Source organism: Frieseomelitta varia, unplaced genomic scaffold (assembly GCF_011392965.1).
Source record: "Frieseomelitta varia isolate USP_RPSP 00005682 unplaced genomic scaffold, Fvar_1.2 scaffold_995, whole genome shotgun sequence".
In the NCBI taxonomy this organism is placed as follows: Eukaryota; Metazoa; Arthropoda; class Insecta; order Hymenoptera; family Apidae; genus Frieseomelitta; species Frieseomelitta varia.
Genome location: NW_025110806.1, coordinates 12514 through 25026, shown reverse-complemented (window position 1 = coordinate 25026; position 12513 = coordinate 12514).

The following is a 12513-nucleotide window of genomic DNA, read 5'->3' as shown; positions in this document are numbered from 1 at the left end:
AGTTTAGGTAATCGATTAACTTTCAAAGTATCAAAATGTTACATAGTTTTACATTTTCTCTCTCTCTTTCTCTATGCAAAATGTTTGTAATGTTTTTACTCATAAATGGAAATTTTCTGAACAAAAAAGATGAGAGGAAAATGTAATAATGATTTTCATAGCCAAAATGATAAAAAATTATTAGTTTAGGGGAGATTTAAACAAAGTTTAATTTGTAAGATTTATGAATGAAAGATAAGGATAGTAAGAGTACATTTCCTGAACTCTGTCAGAACACAAAATGTTTCGTAGAACACAAACTTTAACGTCTCTTTCTATCTATAACAAGAAATGTCAATTTTCTCCGATTTTCACTTGATCGAACGCATTTTTCCTTTCACGTCGATTTTACAAAGGTTGAGCAAAATAATAGAAACACCTCTCGAAAATTCTTTATTAATTATAAATATTAATATAAATATTAGTTTTAATATAGTTTTTAGATAAATATTAGTTTTAATATTAATATCGTACCAGCATCATTGATGCCCTGTAGAGCTTGAATTTTTCTACAAATAGGATCATATAAATCCCGAATTATATTTAATGGGATATTACACCGTATTTCATACGGAAACTCTTCGAGTGATTTTAGAGAAGCTGGAGGAAGACATCTCACTCCAACCATCTTTTCAAAAGTTTGCTGATTCTACTGACCAGAATCACTTCGACTTCGTGCCACTTGGATCGCAATTTCTACCACTTGACAGTCACGTAATAATCTCAATTGCACAGTACGTTTAAAGTAAATGGATTAAGTAACTTTCACGCCTTAATAGAAAATTAAGAATTTCAAGAAAACGCGAAATGCGCGTAATGCGCAGAGATATAAAAAAATATGCAAAGTATCGTATCCATTATAATATTCAGTGGACGATGACTGCGGACTTTCACGCGGACTTTTTCAGAATACAATTAAAAGAATAGAAACTCGGTAGCAAATTGTTTTGCATACCAGATGAAGGGCCCATGAGAAAAGTAGAAAATTTTAACAAATTTTGAACTCAACGTTTTTTCTCAACGTTGCTGTTATTGGCTATGTCGCATTGTGAATTAAACTTTTCCAAGTTTTACACTCATTTTGATATATGAGGAAATATGAAGTTGTAACACGTTATGTACACATATGTTGAAAATTATATTTTTGTTTTCTAAAAAATGCTAAAACGTTTGACGTTCCCTCTTTTTCTTCTGGATATTATAGAAAATACTATAATTTGGATATTTTATGTTATTTGCTCATATTACGTGTACTTTTACACTTTCAAGTTTTCTGAAATACATAAAAATCCACTAGAACTATCGAAGTGATCAAGATGACAAATTTATAATTTTTTAGAGCAGCTTTGCAGATTCACAACGTTGCGTTTTTAGAAATTTGAATAACTTTTGTAAAATTATTTGTAAAGAAAATTGGTATTCTTTATTATGTTGTTAATTTTTTTCTATGCCTTGCACTCTAGTTCTTCCGACACTACTCTAATCGTCAGTAGTGTTAATGATGATAAATTTCTACTTAAATTTGCTAAATTGAACTTATGAAAGTAATTCACATAGAAATCCACTTGCTTACATTTTCATTATTTTGATTTTTTATTTCCATGATTTTATCCTTACACAAAGACAGATTGATAGTCTCAAGAATGGTGAAAATGAAACAGACGAACAGTCCTCTAAACTGAAATGAACAGAAAGAGAATTTCTCCTCGAAGAAATTACACGTATTTCCAACTTACGAAATGTCAATGGTAAGTTGCGAAATTAAATATTTTTACCTAATACAAAAAAAAAAATCAATAAATAAATAAATTTTTGCGACGAAATGTTGTTACGAAGAGGGAGCGCTCCGCGCTCAATTAAGTCCCTTTCCAGCGTAAATCTCGTTTGCCTGTCGAGGAAATTCTCGCTGGACTCATTTGCGAAGATCACACTGAAGCAACATTCCGGAGAGAGAAAGAGAGAGAGAGAGAGAGACTCTCCAAGGTTGCGCTTCGAAATGCAGACGCGAGTGATCGAGAATCGACCGAGATGAAAGTGCTCCCTGTATGTGTTCAGCTTTTCAGAAACTCTTTGTACCACTTATCCGTAAAAGGTACTTAAAATCGAAGATACATGCGACCTGCTACCGACTCGAAATTTCGCGATCGAATTTAAGAGCTGCGTGTGTTTCGTAATGACAGACGCGTTATGAAAGTCCAGCGGTATGATTGCTTGACAGTAAAAGGCATAACCGATAAATGTAAATTTCGCGTGAATTATCTCTCATTGTCGTTAACATCAAAGTTAACGAAAAATGCTCGGTAGAGAAACGTATAGTGTTGATTTAACTGCGTTTGTGACAAAATGTGATCGATATATGTAGACGAAGAGCAACACGAACATATGGAGTCTATTTTCAAAGTGCGTCATTCATTTTATTCTGAAATGTTTTTACAACGTGTAGCAGATGGCAAAGTGAAAACATTCTCTTTTCTTTCTCGAAAAAAATGCTATGAATTATTATAGTATAAAAGTATCGAATAATTACTGTATACAAAATTTATAATTAATGTTTTGGTTACGCTTTCCACCGTAGATATCAAATATTCCTAGAGTACTGCGGAAAGCGATGCATCAATCGGAGCTTGATGTTTGAAATTATGACTTTGCTGTTACATACAGGCCATTGTATTTATGGATCACCTGCTGTTTCTTGTTTTCAGTATGTGGTTCACGTAAGCAGAAAATTTTCAGTTTTTTTTTTTCGACGTACAATCAATGTCGGACAATATTTGTAATTCACATTCGTCGTATCCAGGATACTTTGAAACTGGAAATTCTCGTTTTTCAATGTCGTCCTTTTCGGCAAATTTTTAATTAAATATCATTTGTTGAAAGATAAATTAATATTAACCGTAGGATCACAGATGACTATAGTAAAGTGCATTACAAATACCACGAAAATTTAAATTACCTACTAATTTCATTTTATATTTTCTGTGATAAACATTAGTTATAAAATCAAATCAAATGGAAAGTACTAAAACTGAGCAATGTGAAATATGAATTTTTATGGCTTCGAATGTTCAATGATATCAGTCCAAGGATTAATCCATTTTCCTTTTAATCTTTTTAAATAAGCATTAGTCACCGTAATCTATTACATCCTGTCAGATGCAAAGTTATACATAATCTGTATTCATTAATCTTCAATTTGAAGGATTGAAATTTAAAATGCGAATTTAAATTCCATAAAATTACAATTTGTTTTCTCATATCAAGTCGATCGATATTCGCCGATATTGTAAGCCAGAGGGTTAAATGAAGTTTGTAATTACTCTGTCAAAAAAAAAAAAAAAAAAAAAAAAATAAAAAAAATGCAAGTGCATGCTTTAGGTCCATACGATGATTTCGAGTGTCCTTTCCTTTGGTGCGCGCGTCGTTCCATCAGTTACGGAAATCGAATCAACAAGAAGATGAATTCTTTTATCATGATACAGCGACAGATCAAAGCCGATCCGATTTTCCAATTCTTCGTGACACGTACTCTTTGTGTTTGAAGCCCGATAAAAACGATCCAATGTAACTGAGAAATCGCAGCAGTCGTGTGATCAAAATCTTTGAATATTCATGTACGTAAATGATCGTTTCTCGAGAAATTTACAACAATTGACTGAAGCGGATGTCAATTTTCACTATTAAATAAACCGAGAAAGTTCGTATGAAGTTTTCAAGATGGGATCCTCTGTCAAACAATCAGTCTGTCCAATATTTTATACAAACGAAACAAATAAAGTTTCTTTTTTTTTCCCTGTCGATTTATTATATTGGAATATTTGTGCAATATCTACGTATCTTTTTTATGGATTTGAATGTACGAGTATATGCAGAGTGTCTCGTCAAACGTGACCACCATTATTATTATCCGCAGCGAGAAATGTCTGAACGGATGTTCGAAATTACTTCCTTCAGCAAAAATGCGAGCGTCTGTCCTTCGATCTAACGATTGTCGAACTCTTTTGAATATTCTTTCTGTTGTGTAAATAGCAGGAAATACAGTATATCGTTAGATACATTAGCAAAGCTGGTCTTCTGTTTCTACTTCATTTTCATAAATCAACCATTTCGCGTGACCTATATGTAGAAGTCAAGAGGCGTCAGATAGTCAGCTTAAAGCAATCATCAATGTGCATTTCAGATTTGCTAGAATAAATATTGTATACAGGAATTAGCGACACGTATTTTCAGAGAAATAATTTATTCCGTCATTTCACCAGCTTTCGTGAAAATAAGTAAGAAGCTTCGTCTATGCAGTTTTTGACTCTTCATGATTGCCTCCGTTTTCGAGAATAATTTCGTTTATTTCTTTTAGCTCGTTATTTTAACCTTTATTCTAGCTATCTGTTCAGATATCACAGTATTGTGGGTTCTATCATACAATACCGAACATGTCCGCCATGAATGAACGAACTTTGGGATGTTATGCAAATTTCTTTTTTTAAGGATAAAATAAAACCTCGGTAGAAAATTGTTTTACATATATACCAAACATGGTAAAGAGATAAAAAATATGATAAAATAACGTGAAAAACTATAATAAATAATACGATGAGAACTATGCTTTGAATATGTTATATACTTTTTTGGATTATGTGCATCATGTGCAATTTCACGCTTTAAAATGTTCTATAAATGCATAAAAATCCGCAGTCTATTTTATTAGCAATCTTCTCGTATTCACTGAAAAGAAACGTTCAAGCTATTGGCTAAATTTTGGTACGATGTTCTCTCATACTGCGTAAGTTGATTATCCTACGATTTACAGATATAAAATATTATGTTCAATTGCTCTTTGATTAACCCTAAGTTATTTATAATTAAAAAATAATTGTTTTTTCAGTTTTGCTACTATAAACAAATCTATCTTATTTAACATCAAGTCTATTAATATATTTTCTTCAAGTATCGAATGAATAGTTTAATGATCGTGACCATTTCGAAACTGTAACCGTTCGATAGTATACACTTCAATAAGTAATACTTGGGTTTTATTAATAACTTTTTTTAATTGAGACTGTCAGCCAGCAATATCGAACCATTCTGAAAAATCTTGCCAATAACCAAACCTAAACCAATAACTATTCTCAATTGAAAAAAAGTTATTGGTGGGGCTCAAATGTCACTATTGAACCGTACACTATCGAATATATGGTTACAAAAAATCGAAAAATTACTAAAAAAAAAACTAAAAATTACTAAAAAGGTTTGCTCGTTAAAAATCGAAAAACAAATTTTTATAAATATCCTAAAAACGAAAGCCGAGCGGCGGTAACAAATATAGAAAGAAGTTGTTCAGAATTATGAGCTTCATTTTGAGAAGTCAGGTTTATGTTTGAGTTGATTCCGCGTCTCTGTCTTTGGGCTTCTGTGGTGTGGCATTCGTGCAGAATGTGGGTGACTGTTAATGGGTGGTTATTGCAATGGCTGCAGGTGGAAGGTGTAGTTGTTTTAATTTTGTGTTCGTGTGTCAGCTTGGTATGACCAGTTCTTAGGCGTGTGATAAGATCATCAAGATCATCAAGAAGTGTTTCAAGATCATCAAAATCGATAATCCATCGTTACCGTATGTAAATATTTACCAATAAAATAAAAAAAGAAAAAAAGAAAAATATTGTAAAGGAAATGGTAAAAATATTGTATAGAAAAAATACAAAATTTTAACAAAATTAAGAGAGGAGCGTAATAAAATAATAGAAGCGTACTAAGCAGAAATACATTCGAAATATAAGGATCATTGAGAACTGAGAACCCAATCTGCTAATCAAGCCTAACATTCCGCAGGCAGTGGCAGTGATGGTAGAGACGTGGCAGTCAAAGTTCAAGGTATTATCAGAACTCCAAGACTGAGGATGGCAAAACGGTGATGTTAAATATATGTAGTTGTGGATAAGAGGATTCCTACTGCGGGAGAATCAGGTAACATGGCATTTAGACATGTTTGAGTCCATTGTGCAGGCAGGTGTCAAAGTTTGGACTGAAGCTGAAGAGGATACAATGCTAAAGATATTTAAGTCGTGAGAAATCTGGTTCTCGATCGTAATTTATCAATACCATTTATTAATAATGAAGAGAAAAGGTCTAAGAAATAATCGGAGTACTCTTGAAGAACTAATTTATAATTCAAATCATAAAATATTCATTCGTTTTAATTAAATGAAACTTCGTTGCTGAGTGAAATTGCATAATTCGATGCAAATACGAACACTTCGATATTTCAGAATAAACATGACCAACAACCCTTTCAAAATAAATGGCCTATGTTGTGTAAAATCTTTTGACAACAATCGCGAAACGTGAGTCCAACAAATGGCGTGAAAGTAAAATACGACTGGCGTGAAAGTAAATAACAACTGACTCGTTATATATACGGACTGGGCCGTCAAGTAGTGGAGAATAGATGAACAGAAAAATTTAATGTAAAATTTTTTCTACCGCAACTTCGTTTTCAAGGAAATCGAGCTTGAAAATTCATGAAATATAACATATATAAGGAAGTTATCTAACTGTTGCAAGTATTATGAAATTGAAACGAGAAAATTGCGCGGCAATTTGATAAATTAAAAAGCGAAAGTACGCCAGAATCCGTCAATTTGTCCTTCATTGGTCGAATTAAGTTATACATGCAACATTTCTGATACTAATACAATAATTGTGTCATTTTCAACCGACAGAAACAATTAAGAGCAGATGATGTGATAAAGAAGTTGCACAATTTTACAGCAAATTTTTTGTTATACTAATTATACTTTCATGTCTAACCACCTTCGCTATTAACAACTCAGCCTAAATTCGAAATTGCTATGCCACTTGTATTATACTTCTACATTCTAGAAACTAGACGCTGAAATATTTTCGAAACTATTAATTACATGGAGAAATGTTTCAAACAAGAGAGTTAAATGGTTTCAGAGGGAGTATTACTTGATATAACGAGAATTACTGTGGAAGAGGTATGCGAAATCATATAAAGGTCACGTGTAGGCTTATATACAATCTTCAGATAAAAATTACATCGCACATTTACGTTGAAAGTGAAAGCACGATTTCCAAATTGTTATTAGGAGAATGTTAATTATGAAAATCTTCTTCATTTCAATAAATAAGTCAATTTATTTATTGTCATCATTTGGCTGTTAGAGAGCGATTATGTCGTTTAGCCTGATTCATACGACACTGTGTTCTATAAATATATTTTCTGGTTAATTGCGTTTTAAATAAATACGCGTTGATAAGCTGAAAACTATACAAGGTGGATCGAAATAACATTTCAAACATCTTAAAAGTTATTTTAATCTTTAAGTTTTCGAGAGAATCGAGTTTGAAAATCCGCTACGTTCTTAGAGCGGTAATTAAGATACGGTTCTGAACGGAGTTCAGCAGCATTAAAGGATTTTCAAATTACCGACTGACATTTGATTTTAATTAATTGCTAGTAAAAAAAAACTGTGCGAGTTTTTTCTTGGTACCTAATATTTTTAAATACGATGCGTTCGAATATCAAAAGAGACAATTCCTCCTCTCAAAGCAGGCCGGATAATTAAAATACAAATCGGTGAAATCTACAAATTTGTTTGATTGGCCCACTTCCTGTGTAAACGCCGGGTGATTTCACGTGAAATTCTCTTCATTTCACCTTTGTTTCAGATTCCACGTGTTAATGCATTTTCCACTAAAATTCTGTGTACATTTGTTTCGAACAGAAGTAGAACGGCGTTATCCTCGATTATATTATACACGTATGTCGTTATTTCCTCCAGGTTATTTCCTTTTGTTTTATAACAGAGTAGCCTCCATCCATTCGTCGCATTATCAATTCATACGAACTTTTGAATCGGCTAGTATGATTGAGGATTACACGGAAGCGGATAATTCCCAAAGCGCGAAACTTGAAATTGCGTCGTGTATCCCGAGTAAAAACATCACTACGTTTGATAACTTTGCCGTAGCTATCGAATGGTTTTATTCAGATGAATAACTCGATCGATACGAAAAGAAGATGTTACGGGGAAATGGCGATTTTCAACGTGACGCGTGTAGGTATTGAAAAATTAAGAATCCATATTCTTAATACACGTAGCAAGCGACTCGTGTATTGAGAAAATTAATTCTTAACTGGCATCATTAGGCAATCAATGACAAATTAGAATTAAATTATTTAATTTTACGTCTTTTCTAATTTTCTAACTGTCTGTCGAATCTTTAATAATTTGTATTCATTTTATTAAAAATGTTAAGTAAGGTTTAATAACGTAAACTGTTAAGAGGTTAAATAAACGTCAAGTAAATATTATTTAACAACAATTTTAGTCGCTAAATTCTGAATGATTGCAATCCTTGTAGAATCCAACAATAACGATTGTACGTAATAACCATTAAACATTCGTTAATTGGTTCAAATTATAGAAACATTCGCGAATACTATGTCATGTAGCTTGATTAACATTTACACTAAACAAACTAGAATTTTGTCGAAGTGAAAAACGAATGAATACTCATTCCACTCTATCGACCAATTTCGTACTCATTTATTACACTAACGATTGTTCAATGTAATAAATGAAACGAACGCGAGCGTGAATTTGATCGAAATGTAGGACGAACGAGCATTTGTCGATCCAAACGCGCCATTATTATTTATTTATTTATTTCATTTAAAATCGTATCAGCAATTTATGTGGCCATTAGAGACAGGTCACGCACAAACAAGATGGAACTGAAAAAAATCAATGTGAGTAATTTATTAACAATGACAGTTGAACTTGTTGAAATATCACACTTTGTTATTTATTCAAAAATTAAAAGTAATGCAAGAAATTCGAGAATGAAACGCACAATTAATAGAATACACGAAAACGAAGTATAAGAAATAACCAGGCAAGTTCCAAATTTAATACGTGTATATTATAAAAATTATGCATTTTTATAATACAGTGTTTAATAGATTGTATTACTATGTAACGGTATACTTGATTTTAGCTCTAATTGACACGAGGATATTTGTGAGAGGATTTAAGTGTTATTTTCAACGTTCAAACTCGTTGAAAATTCTGAACGTTTTACTCTACATTCTTTTCTGATTTTCGTATGTAGAATAATCTCTTTTCCGTAGAATATGAAAAAGAAAAAAAAAAAGAGAATGAAAGAAATGTCATTCTTTCTTTTCGACTCATTTTTTCACCTCCTACTCGATTGTGCCGCTTGTTCTGAGGCGACTCGTCTACAATAAAAGAACAACGAAAATAGCCAATCAGTTTTGAACGTTTCACCTACTTCGAGAGCAATTTCTCGCGTGTTTACGCACGATCATTATATCAGACTTGTTGATCGCGTTCTCTGTTCCGATTCATCGGAAGCCGGTGGTATAATTTATTGCTTATCAAACGTTGCGTGAATTAGAGCATGCTAGATGCAGATAGTGGCGAAACGACGGTGCATGTGTTATTCACATCTAACTACCGAGAACGGTATTGTAACAACAACAATACCTCGTGAAATGAAATCTACGGATTCCTGATAACAAAGACTGTTCTCTGCAAAATGCATTTCAATTCACTCCGCGCTGGTAGATAACTCTCTGCACCAAGAGCGAAGTAGGTATCGGCTCTTTTTTCCACCTCGGCCAGTTCTTCGGTTAATGCAGATCCAGAAGTTGAACGTACCGCGTTTAATCTATTTCATTCGCGAGTTAATCCCGGCCGTTTAAGCTCGCGTTGTGTTGATAATAGTTTTAAGCTTAATCACGCCGAAAGAACAAAAGTAATTAAGCGGAGAGCAGCCCGCGGGGAGATTTAATGCCTCGGCGGATAGAACGATCCATATCGTCCATTTGCCGATCTAATTACAGGAACGCGCCTTTTCGCAACCTCTTTCCCAAATTAACTTCTCTCCAAAAGGCTCTCAAACTGCAATCCATCGTCCACGCAAGTCAGAGCCCGAGAAAGTTTTGAACGGAATCGATCGATCTCGCGCGGCTGTTCGCCAATCAACTTCCAACCGGGGGGAGCGAGCAAAAGGGAAGCAAATAAAGAAATTTGCAAGTTGACGCGCAAATGAGTTTGCTACGTTTAATTACTATTTCGCTTTATCTCGAGGAGCAGGCTGAAAAATTTACACAGTTTCGAAAGTCACGCAAATTCCCCTGCCGATCGACCGCGAAGTTGAGACGACGCGGAACATCGGCTTTTTTTTATCGAGTTACGAGCAACTACGGCCGACAAATTTAATTACGGTTCCCTCCTCCCCATCCCTTCTGAAACGTTCAACGCGACGTCGATAAATCGGGAAATTTGCATTTGTTTAAAGGGCGATGGTTCTCGAAGTCTCGAAAGTTGGAGGAGTCGATAGGCCTTCCGACGACAACCGATTCGATGACCTGCCGAGTCCTGAGAACGATCGAGTCGCTGAGCGATTGAGAAAAAAGGAAAAGAGGAGGAAGAAACAAGGAAAAGAAAATAGGTGAAGAACAGAACGAAGGGCGCGGACTCGGTGGCAGTCGTACTGTGCGCGGCTGGCTAACTCGACCATTGTAAAAGAAGAAGAAGAAGAAGAAAGAAAATGAAAGCTAGCTGGAGATGCAAGAAAGAACGGACACTCGAGCTTTGGCTGACGTCGCTTTACGTGCCGGCATAATGGCCCTTGTCTTCACCACAGTGTTACGAGTTCTATTCAAGTTTGAAGCGACTCCGTGCAACCTCTGTGCAACAGCGACGCGATTCTTAAATCTACTTAACAAACCTGGTTTCTTTTCCACCGCCTCCCCCTCCCCCCTCGCCGAGCCTGCCCGAGGATTTGCTTCTCGCGTTTCTCCTCGATTTCCCATTGTGCTCGGCTTTCCCGAATCTTCGATCCGTCCTCGACGCGCGCCGCTAAGAACAAACGCAACGCAGGCACGATATCCTTTGTCTTCCGCGTTACGCGACTCGAATTTATTCGTTACACCATCGCACACGCACGAGCGATAGAAGACCGTGGAAGATTAATGATCGCGAACGCAGCTGGCGTTCAAGTATTCACGCCTAGATCGCTTTTGTTCTCCTGACTACATCGTTTGTTGCTCGTTAAACAGGATTTGCTAGATCGCGGGTGAACAATAGAGAATCGCGTCGCGATTACGACAATATGATGCAAATATGACCACCATCATCGTTAGCCGATTATTAAATCTGACTGCCTGTTAAACGTTCGATGTTAAGTGAAATTAAATTTATACACGCTGTGCATGCAGATTGTGTCGAGTTTACGGCCCTTGTAACGGCGGTTGATCGCGAATTCTGAATGGATCGGACGCGATTCGTTTCTTTCAACGTTCGACCGTGCAGAGCTGGGTCAAAATTTGGAAAAAGAAATACTTCAAATACTATTCTTGAAATGTGATATTAAGCGCGATGATGTTAGATTTCAATGGAACGACATTCCAAATGGGAATTACAACTTTTAGACGAATGAAGTATCTTTGCTTTAATAATTTGTTGCTTCAGATACTTTAATCTCGTAGTTTCAAATATTTCTTAATAACGAACAGACATGCTTGAAATCACTTTGCAGACTATTCAGCTGCTTAATTATTATTTATTAGTAAGCTGCGGATCTTTATATACTTTATTTAGGTTTATAAACGTAACTAAGGAAATAAATATTAAGTGTAATTATAATTAATTATAATTAAATAATTATTCCGTTTAAATAGATACTCTACTTTGTATATTGTTTGCATTATTTAAATTTCCTATAAATACATAAAACTCCACAGTTTAATTATTAGTTATTTTGTTCATTAATATCTGCTAACTGTATTATAATTTAAGAGATTCATTTGAACTGTATTTTGTACTGCATTAATTTAAAGATATCCAAGCTTATGCACGCTGGCATACGAAACAAACGTGGCTTAAATTGATCATTTCGGGTAATTGTACCGGGATTTCATTCATGCATGATTAAATATCAGATAATGGAAAAAGAAAAAGATTACATTTTATGTACCATTATATTTATTTAAATACAAGAGAAAAGTGAATTCTTCTCTGTCAAGCAATGTCATATTTATCTATCCAATATTTTATAGAAATAAAGTAAGTGAAATCTCTTTTTTGCCGTAGATATATCACATTCCAATATTTGTACGAGATACCTGCAAATCTTTTGGTTTAAACTAGAAATGTATTCAAACTTAATTTTCGAAACTTGAATCTGAAACTTCAACTTCGCATGGTTTCAAAGTTCTCGAAACTTTCGAAATTCTGGAAACTTAAGGAATGAGATCAACACAAATCTTTATCATCCATGCAAACAAATCACTACTATACAAAAATATCTAATTCAGATTTATGTTTGAGAACACTAATATCCGAATTCTGGATCTAATCTATATATTATATTTCTTATATTGATTGTGTTTCCTTCTTTTTTTTACCTTTTTAACTTTTGAGCAAAATG